Here is an 11,337-nt window from a genome sequence, read left to right on the forward strand (position 1 = left end):
TTGCCTGTTTGTTCGCGACACTCTGGCCATCCTGCGAGTCCTGACCGAGTTTTTCAATGTTCCCCTTCGAGGCACGCAAAGCCCTCTCTGCCCCTAAGCCCGACAGGGCAAGCAGACTATCTGCAGACCCTTCCCGCAGCTGTAACAGAGGAGGGGTTTGAACTTGGGAGCAAAGTGGAATCCATCCTATAATGTAAACTTATTCAAGTGGAGGTGATCTGTCGGGTGCCCGTAGTGTCTAGTGGGAATGCACAGCTAAGGCTTGGTCTAAATCCCACTAGATGGCACAATTTTTCTTCCCACAGGGACATCGAGGGTGAAGGGAGGAATCTTTACTGTTAACTCATTTAATACCTTAAAGAGGTCACGGCTAGTTTCTTCTTTGAAGAAAATTGCAGTGTGTGCCTTTTCGTTTTGTTTTTTTTTTTTTTTTCTTTTGTCTTATAATCTTCTTGAATGAAATAATGCAGAAAAACATAATCTTTTAATTCCCTATTGTTAATGGTACTTTTATATTGCAAGTCTAGATACTGAAGAACTGGCTTTTTATTTTACAGACTACTATGCCTAGCATGCAAACACTTTCAATTAGATCACAATGCTACTCTTTGTTTTGCAGTGTTTATAATCCTCTACAGGGCTTATAAACCAAACCGGTGGTACTTTTTTCCAGTCTTTTTAGGTTTATGGACCCTTGCAATTTTCAGGTGAAGAAATTTCAGAAGAAATTTTACACCTGGTAATAACACACTTGTTTCTGATTTGGACCCCTTAGAAATAGTCTGCAAATTTCTAGGGGTTTGAAATTTGTACAGGCTGATCACAGGTTTAAAACCACTGGAAAAATGAATGGAAAATATAAGAATAATGCCTATCTTAAACGACAGCATAATTATCACCTGCTCCAGTACAGGCAAGAACCAAGGACAGTGCAAAGTGCACTCATTTTTAAATGCCTTTATTTTAGTGCTCTTTCTTGACATTAACAGTACTAACAACACAGCCTTAAAAAAATCAGCATTAACTGGACTCTATTTTTAAAATGCAGTGTTGGATAGGTTACCTGATCAGCACTTCTGCTCTGAAGGAATTCTTAACTCCTAGCTCAGTCATGTCCTCTTAGCAGCAAATGTTGAAGAGCATTGAATTTTTTTTTGTGGAGGGTTTTTTTCCTCTCCTTTCCACTGATCAAAGACATTGCAGCCTCTTCCATATCCCTTGCCCAGAGCTTTGGGTTATCCAATTGCCTGGTCCTGAGCCCCTCCTTAGGAATGTGCAGAATCTCTACCAAGGAGATCTGATAAGGTGGAGGATCTCTTCCTTTGGTACCAGGCGGCGGGCGGCTCCGGCAGGCCTGCTCTCTATCACCCTTGACACTGCTTTCATTCTTTCTGCCAGTCTGACTAAGATTAAACGAGCCTCAGGAGCTGCGTGCTGCATTTTGGGCTCAGCTTTCACATGGGAAGCTGCAACCACCAAACTGAAACATCTTACAAAGCATGATCACAAAAATGGGAGACAGAAGGGGCTGGTTAAATTCATGACTCCATCCCACACATTTATTTTCCTTTGTTTATTTTCTTGGTGTAATGAGACTAGCCTTTGCTTAAAAGATTATAGCATCAGAGGCTAATCTTTGGGAGGGGGGTTGTGCTTCATAATTATCATTTCCCTATTTACTTCGCTGGTTAAATATATTGTTTAGGCAGTTATTTTAACAACAACAACAAAACAAAAAACCCAACACCCAGAATACTCATCATAGGATTTTCTGTCTTAAGAGGCTTTTAATTGATTAGCTCCCTGGTGGTACCCAGTATCCCTTGAGTCTCTCTGTAGAAAGGATGAGTATTTTTATATGCCAGCTGGCCAATGGCTTGGCCAGCCACATCATATGGCCAAGCATTGCAAGAGCTGTTCTCAGAGCTGGCCCTAACTGGCACTGGTCTCCAAGGAGCTGACACTTGAGCAGGAGTTGCGGAGAACCTGTGCTTGCCCATGGATACCACCAAACAGAAGGATGGGGAGAGGGGAGTGCAGAGACAGAGTCTGCATATTCCCTCTTGGGAGAAATTAAGCTGATTCCTGCCCTTGTTCCATGGTGAAGGTGTTGCAGATGTACTAGAGAGGAACATTAGGACTGAGCCTGTAGTCCTCAGCTGGAGCTACAAAGCCCTTGGTATACTGGCTTGTGCTGGAGCTCTTCACCATGGCAAAGCCAGCAGATTGCGTAGTCCTTCTTGGTAAGCTGCAGAGAACTACCTGGCTCACACTCCCAGCAGGCTGAACCCATGCTGATGGTATTTAATCCATCCTGTTGGACACATGAGCCCTGAATTGTCTTTCCAGAGACTACCATGGGGCAGTCAGGGAGCCTCCTATGACTAAGCTACCACCACTCCAAATGCCCGCTGTCTGGGGCTGTCACACAGAAGACACTCTTCATGGTCTGTAGCAGTGTGAGTGGCCCGAGTAAATAAATTACTTTTCCAGAGACTGGGGTAGCTGTAAAACATGAGGCTGATACATCAAACAATATTAAATGATCTAGATATGAAAAGTCTTTCACAGTTTGCAGCTGGCATAGGAAAGCATGGCTGATTCCTAGGAGATGCCCAGGCATGTCTAACTCTACTGCAGCCACTCTTTTTTCCTGAAGTCCTGTTCTCCCAGGAAATTAGCCTATCCTGACATACCTGCAGTGTTCCTACCTACCAGACCGATGTCTGACTTCTCTATTTTTACTAGCATCTTCAGAAAAAAAAGGGGCTGATTAAAATTCAAGGCTGCTGGGTCCAGGCTCCCTCCTACGTTTCCTTTCTTGCTGTGAAAGCCTGTACATGTAGCTCTGTTCTTCCCCTCCTCCTTCACCACTGTTGGTGCCCTGCTGATTTTGGAGTTGAGGCAGGGATGGCGAAATGTGACGCACATGCCTTGCAAAGCCCAGCCATTCCTGATAGAGAGTTAGTGAATTTTAGAGTTACCTTACTGAGAGTTAAGCTCACCAATTTCCTCAGAGCTGTGCTCAAATCTGCAAGGGTCACACCGCGTCTGGCTGTTGTCGGTGTTTGTGAGGTTGTGCCCATGCCATGCTGGTGAGTGCTGGCTGGGAGCTGAAAAGACTAAAGTGGTTGGTGGCCATAGAAAATACAAGCTGTCACATGTTGAGAGAGGGTCAAAACTCAGATGTGAGATGCATAATATTCAGCTGAACAGATCAAGCAGTAAAACATATTTTCTCCTGGGAAGGTGGTGGGAAGGTGGTTGCCAGTTAGCAAACTCATTTTGCCTGCAAAGTCAGAGGAAAATAGTTTTTGTTGTGCAAAGGCTCCAGCAGTGTGAGTTCTTCCTGTGCACCTCTAAAGGTCTAAACAACTCCCCCTCCTCCAGCATTTCAGCTCTCATTTTCAAATTTCCTGTATTTCTCTTCTCTCCTTTCAAATACTGCTCCTTTTCCACCATGCAATGTATCCACTGATATTGTCCTTTCACCTGTTCTCCCAAGACCCCTCTACATGCATGGCTGCATAGACATCAGTATGGCACTTCTGTCTGAATCCTACCTGCTGACATCCTCTGTCTTTCTCCAGAGGCACCAAACTGTCTATCTCAATCTTCCTTTATGTCCTTGATGTACGCTGTCCTTCCTTACTGCTTTGCTGCTCCCTAGCCATCACCCTGCCTTCACCTCTCTGCTTCTCCCTCCTTACCTCATCTCCTGAGTGCCAACAGGCTGTTTGCTTCTTAAGGGAGTCACCTGAAAGCTGCTGGTTGTGTTCCCGTCTCATAGGTCCTTACACCACTTTTAGCCTTGCTGGCTGTAAGGTCCCTCTCCCTCCTCCCTCAACACTGCTTTTAACATCTCACGGGGCCCTGTTCCAGCTCCACTACCTGTCCCTTAAGGAAGAGGAGAGATGCCTTGTCTTCTGGTCTGGGAGCCAGCTCATGGTAGAAGGGGGACCAAAGGGAAGAAGAGCAGAGAGGGTGCAGGCCATAGGCTTGAATGAAGTTGTGACTTTTCTATCATCTGTAGGACTGTGTAGGAGACTTTCTCTGCAGGACACTTGTCTGCTATGCTGAATCCAGCCATCCAAATAACCAACATTTTCTCTATAGTAAAGGCAGGACTCAATTTAGGATAGGATGATGTGATGCCAGTCCAGACTCACTCATAAATTTTTATGAGCTTGAGAAACAGTTCCTTTAACTGTTGGCCTTATATTACTTGCCTCCTGAGATTTTCATCTCTCTTGGCTGATGCTTTTAATGCATGAACACGTCTATGAGGGTGTTCACAGATACTAGTTCTAGCCTAGGGAGATATTCAAGCACTCTGAAGGTAAGCCCCTGCCCTGCATAGCAGCTGACCTCTCTGCAGACAGCTAAGGAGATCAGCCTCTCCAGGCTGACAGCCTCGTTTCTCCACCAGTTATCTTGCATTCATTCTCTTCTAAAAAAGCCCTTTCATCTGGTTCAGACTCAGCCTATTCACGTTTTACCTTTTTAAAACTGTTGCCTGTGCACTGACATCGTACATGCGCCTTGCCCTGCATTTTGGATGTTTTGGAATAGCTGTGGTAAACCCTTTTCTAATCCTAAATCAGTGGCTGTGACTCAGTTGGTAGGACTTAACACCCTGCTAAGATAAACATGCCACTGTTGTGATCTGTGCTTTTATAATGAAAGGGTAGGGAGGCGGATCCTGCATATGAACAATAGACTTTTGTGTGGCAGCGGCTCTGAAGTCTTAAGAACCATTTACTGGAAACTGCTTGACTGCATACTGGTTGTTCACATGAGCATGCATCAGAAATTCCTTGCACACACCCATGATGTGGGCTGGGAGGATGGGACTCTGTCAGCCACCCAAACCATGTACTTTCTCCTTTTCTTTTTGTTTCAGAGGTGGCTGCTCATGTTATTAATGAATGCCATTATCAAGCTAGCACCAAAAAATGGTCTATAATGCCCAGCCAGGAAGCCCCTGCTTTTGAAAGGCTATCACAAAGACTTGTGACCACCTTATCTCCTTGTGGAAATAAAAGGGGAAGGAGAATGAGGCTTGGTCCTAGAGAGCAGGGTTGCTTAAAGGCATATCAGTGTAGACATCTGTTGTGGGTTAGGCCGCTTCAAGCAACCGAACCCACCCCCCCCCCCCCCAGTCGTTGACTCACCCTCCCCCAGCCCCAGGGATGAGGGAGAGAATTAAAGGATAAATGGGATACCCGTGGGTTGAGATAAGAACAATTTAATACAGATGATTTAATACACAGGGTAGATGCTCACCACCCCCTTGTATGCGAAGCCCGTCTCGTCCCGAAACTGCAAATCCCGGATGAACGCGAGGCCCCGAAATAGAGAGGGGCAGAGAGAGAGAGAGAGTACTCCGAGAGTGGGAGTACTGGGAGAGAGGGAAAAAAAGGCAATAGAGCAAAAGCGCAGCAAGCGCAAAAGAGCAGAAGCGGCGAAAGAGCCAAAGCGCAAAAGCCCTTCTGTCCGGCTCCCCCTCGCTTTTATACTGGGCATGACGCTGCATGATATGGAATACTAATTGGCCAGTTTGGCCCTCAATCTTAAGTTCCACCACAAATCACAAGGGGAATCGTGGCCCCCTTGGCCCAGCTATGCTCCCCCCTTATCCCGCCGTGCTTCTGCACTCCGGCACACTGAAAAGTCCTTGGAGTTTCACATCCAACCACAAACATCAACTTGCTATCAGCATTCTTCTCAGAGCGAGCCTCTGAGTAAAACCAAAACATGGAGCTCCTCTAGCTGCTAAAAAGAAGAGCTAACTCTGTCCCAGCTAAAACCAGGACAACATCCCAGGATGCGGAGATTCTCATTCTCCAGTGCCTTCCAGTTTTCATTTGTTCATTGGTTGCTCCCATGGCTGGAGACTGGCATAACAGGAATATTTATCAGCGATTTACCACCCACTTGGCAGCAATGTCAATGTCTATGGCAGATAAAAGGAAAAGGTAGCGTGAGTTTCTTCCTCTGTAAGCCTTGCTGCCCCTTGCTTGTGCTTTCCGTCACTGAATATACTACAAACCCGTATAGGAGCAGGAGCTACCAAGCCGCAGAAGTGCAAGCAGGGTCTCTAGAGAGTGAAACATAAAAAAAAAGGGCTGTTCTGTACAGGATGGTGTGCAGTATGCCATGAGAAAAAGGAGTTGTTACAGGCAAAAAAAAAGAAGATATAGTGGAATTAATCAGAATAGACAATTTTGTTGTTTTCTTTCCTGCAGTAAATTTTGATTACAAAACTTCTTACCTATCTCAGTAGATAGGCAGGGGCAGTGCCTGGGGCAGGTGATTACCTGTTTTACTTGACCTTTTCTGTGACACAAAATGTGGGGAAACTCCATAACCTTCCCCTAGGCTGACAGAGAGTTTCCCCCTGGCCTGAGCAACAGAGTCCTTCCCTTGCCCTAGTACCAATAAATCATGCACCCATCCGGGACACTGCTTCTCTACCAGCCATCCCTGTTACCAGTAAAACTGTTAGCAGCCAGGAAGAAAATTCATCTATATAAAGTAGATAAACAGGCACTCCTTTATTCCAGCACTGGGGGACACAGGGGATAGCTCTGTCCAAGCGTGTCTACCCTGGCATCAAAATCCATAGGTTTTTGTACACTTATTTTGTTGAGTCATTGTTATATAAATTCATTTACATAAAAGTGCATATTATTCTCTCTCTTAATTTTGACCTTTAAAGTGATCGGTTTTATTAGCTGTATTACCTTATCAATATTCTTATTCTATAACAATCATTGGTTATTCTATTTAATTTTATTAATTAGAATCCTCGATATTCAAATTAGGATGGGAAGGGACAGGAGGTTTTCAAGCAGCATAACTGGTGTCCGTGACGGTCTCCTTAACTTTTTAAAACAAAATATAGAAAAATGCAGTAGCTGGGTGATGAGGTATCCATGGTTCCTTGGTTTAAAACAATATATAGAAAGATCCAGTAATGTCCTAGTGAAGTCTCTATAGTTACTCATTAAACCTAACAATCCTAACTTCTACATTTTATTTTTCAGTTTTCTATCTAACTTTTCTCCTTGATTAAATCTTGATTATATTGTCAAAGTTTCGTAACATCCCTAACGCTTTTACTCCCGTCTGCAACCCTGCCTTCTCCCACACACATCCCTCCAACTGCAGGTCCATTAGTCTTCATCTCCTTGAGTTCAATCAAATAAAATTACCTTTTCAAGTGGCTTCCTGAACTCTGAAATTATGGAGATATGATAGACCTTCCTGAAAACAGGTACCGGAGTCCAGCTGGGAATGTCTTGACAGTTGCTGCTCTGAACAAGGTTCAGGTTTCTCCTCTGGTTTAGTGAGAGTAGCAAACTCTCTGTGTATGTCTAATCTTGCACCAAAATTTATGGAAACTGCTCCAGTATGCTCATGAGGGTTGCAAAACTCCTACCCCACCCTTGCTTTGAAGCTCTTCTTCATTTTTTCAGTCCTATGTGAGCCTTGAGCCAAGAAGCAAACAGTATTTAGGAAGCCAGGACGCATGCAACTGTACCTCTTGCTTATCATCTATCTCGCTTGGACTCTTGCTTGCATATTAGTTTCTCATAAACTGTTAATATTCAACCAAAGTGCTCCCACCTCCAGAAAAGTCCTGAGATTGCTGATCAGAGTCACTCTGTCCATTTCACAGAAGCTGTTCCATCCACTTCAGGATGGTGAGGACTATCAGTCACCCCCACCACAGTATGGTAGGAACATAGTGGGGACCTGAAGGTGAAAGGTGACAGTCTGTTACCGCTGGTTCTTTGGCCATTTAGCAGTAGCATAGGAATAGTCACTCCATACAGATAGTTTCAGCCTGGATGGTATCTCTGGAAAATCATTCTTGTTGGTTTTTGCTATTGAGAGTCACTCACAGAGTCTGTTTCAGTATCCATTGCAACCACTGGAAGACTGCTTACTTTGGCAGCAGTAGCTTCAGACTTTCATACACTGATGGATTGAAGTCCTTGGCTTTCCCACATGAGAGAGTTAAAGCTTGGTGAAGCCAGATTAAGCAAGAGGCTAAAGACTTCCGAGCATTGTAGGACAACTCTGGTGAAATGTGTAGGAAAAACTGTCAGAGCAGCGGGCAGGAAATCTAGAAGCAATATCTAGTTCCTAACAGACTGCTAACTTTAATAGGCTCTTTGTGAGAAAAGGCATTTCCATTCTGTTTGCTGGATTCCCTAAGGCCAACAAGTAGACCAGAGTGGATTAAATATGTCTGTGGCTACTTTAAAAAAAAAAAATTCAATATGGTTAACTATCAGAAATTAGAAGAATGATTCTAAGCATGGATTCTTCCATGCCAGCCATCTGGAGGCATTGTAGTTTTAATTATTCAGCATTAAAGACTGACTTAATTAAGTTTTATCTTGAACATTTTCTTCCAGAGATAGCTTTTTAAGCGACTATAAATGTTTTTCTTAAACAGACCAATAGAAAAATTCTAGAGCACACTACAGAAAATCTCAGTGCCTTTTAGTTGTGAGATCTCTGCTCTGCAAGGGAGAAGAAGAAAATTAGGGAGCAAAACCACATCACATGGAGAAGGAGCACCAGGGAGTTTACTGCAGCAGTTAGAGAATAAAAGACAAACTAGAGACCTGTTTTTCTAATTACCAAACCCGTAAACAATCAAACTCTTCACATTTTCTTTTAATGATCAGAGGCAGAAGACATACATTCACAGCTCTCTATTGAAGGACCAGAACATGCATGACGAGGCTTTCAATAAACATACAAAATCACAGAATCGTGGAATCATAGAATAGTTTGGGCTGGAAGTGACCTTTAAAGGTCATCTAGTCCAACCCTCTTGCAATAAGCAAGAACATCTTCAACTAGATCAGGTTGCTCGGAGCCCCGTCCGACCTGATCTTGAATGTGTCCAGACATGGGCATCTACCACCTCTCTGGTCAGCCTGTTCCAATGTTTCACCATCCTCATCGTAAAAAATTTCTTCCTTATACCTATCCTGAATCTACCTTCTTTTAGTTTAAAACCATTACCCCTTGTCCTATCACAACAGACCCTGCTAAAAATACAAGTATTGAAAGGCAACAATAAGGTGTCCCCAGAGCCTTCTCTTCTCCAGGCTGAACAACTCCAACTCTCTCAGCCTGACTTCATAGGAGAGGTGCTCCAGCCCTCAGATCATCTTTGTGTCCCTCCTCTGGACCTGCTCCAATGGGTCCATGTCCTTCTTATGCTGGCGCCCAGAGCTGGACGCAGTATTCCAGGTGGGCTCTCACCAGAATGAATGGCAATTAATTTTTATTTTCAGCACAAATTATTCTGTATTTGTGCATAAATATGTCCAATTCCCTCTGATACCTGTGTTGAGCCTTGAGGCTGTTTTAAACTATGGCCCCTGGGAACATCTCTTGTGCCTCTGACCAGCCAGGAATTTAGGTGGTGCAAGGTGCACAGCCTATTTTCCCAGAAGGCTCTTCTACAATGGAGAGGCATGGTAAAAGCAAGTGGGACTTCTGTATGAATCTATCTGTTCACGGTAGCTTTTGACTGGAACTGGGACTGTAAGGAGACCCAGCTTGGTGCATTCTGGTACAGGTTATAACCTAGCTGTCTGCTGTGCAGAATCCCTCTGCAGAGATGAAAACCCAGCCAGGAGGAGTCATCTGTTTCTTGTCCTTTGCATTGCTATTGGAGAACCACTAGGACCTTAATGCCAGGGGCTGAAAGCATTCAGTTTTGCAATGAGTGGAGTTCAAGTCTATGTTTTGGGTTGCAAGCATTCTTTTACAAGTCAAGGTTCTGATATGGGCTTTTAATTTTACTTTTAAATCTTCCTCCTTTCTATTTAAGTTTTGGGTGTATGTAGGTGCAGAATTCCAGCAGAGATCAGCTTCTGCTAAGACAGAGCTCTTTGGCAGCATGAGTAATTCAGACCTCAGAGAAACAGATTAAATATTGCAGCCTAAAGAGTTTGCTGAAATTACAATTCCAAATGGGTAAAAGTCCTTTCATTTCAGCTTTTAAACAGAAGCACGGCACTCCTAAAGATGTAATCTATGAGGCATGTCAAAGGTTTTTGACATTTGAAATTATAGCTCCAGTACTGAAGAGAAGCTGTCAGTTGTAGTTTTGTGCTTTTTCTCCCTATAAATGTGAGTAATTTCTTTTAGCCTTCAGTATATCACCAGTATATTGTTGTTTGTGGAGCTGCTTGGATTTAGTAGATGAGAATCAATAAATAAACCATTTGCTGACTGTGAAATTGACTTTTATAATTGAGAGACTGTTGAAAACGTATGTATATCTGAAGGAAGCAAAAATCAAACTGCATTATATTGTATGTTTGCTGCAGATCTGAACCCTCCCACAACATGAGGAAATGTTTTCCTCTGTGTAATGCAAAAGTAATCACTCATGGTTTCTATTTATTTTCAATTTTATGATAATATACCTCTGCTAGGAGAAAAAAAGTCCTACATGCGCAAGCTTCAAAGGAAAGAGGGGGGAAAATATTCTTTCCGATGTCAGAAATCAGGCATCTCAGCTACTCAATTAATCATCTAGACTCCCTAAATGCACTCTCTATCAATGGGGAAACAGTGGCACTCCCAGATGGAGATTCAGAGGGACCATGCTAGGTACTGGCCAGAATGAAAGGCCTTCTGCTACTTCATCACTGAAGGCGGTGGGATTGTTTATGAAACCAGCTGGCACGTAAGGCTATTGAGTCAGGGTTTTTTCTGCTCGTTATGTGCAATAGACTGAAATGTTACTGAAACATAAGTGGAAAACTGATATGAGGCCTGGAACAACATAACCTGGGCTGAAGTTAATGTTCCTGTACCAAGGACCACTGCAACATTTATCTCCAATGAATAATACTAGACAGTGGGAGTTTCTTGCAGAAAGTTCTGTTGATGGATCTCACTCCTCAGGCAGGAAGCCCTCTTGCTGATACTTTTCCCAGAGACACGTGAGCAATGTGTTCAGCTGCTAGGTGCTTATGGAGAGAACCTGTTATTTTACAGACTGCTTGGGCACCTTACGTAGCCTTACAGAGTAAGTAATACAGAGTTGCCTCATAAAGGAGTAGCTGGTCTACGGAATCCATTGAGGTATTTATGACAAGTAGATGGTAATATAAGCACTTCCTAGAAATGACTGTAGTGCAAAGTTAGGCTAATGGTCACAAGTCTTGCCTTAGTCTTCATTTTGGGCTCGTATCTTGAATCTTTTTGCAGGTAACAGGCTACTGCAAATCGCTTGGTTTAAATAGCTTGTTCTTTGTAGGACTGAGAATTCGGATCTAGATATAGAGTTAG

Source organism: Tauraco erythrolophus, chromosome 2 (assembly GCF_009769465.1).
Source record: "Tauraco erythrolophus isolate bTauEry1 chromosome 2, bTauEry1.pri, whole genome shotgun sequence".
Lineage (NCBI taxonomy): Eukaryota > Metazoa > Chordata > Aves > Musophagiformes > Musophagidae > Tauraco > Tauraco erythrolophus.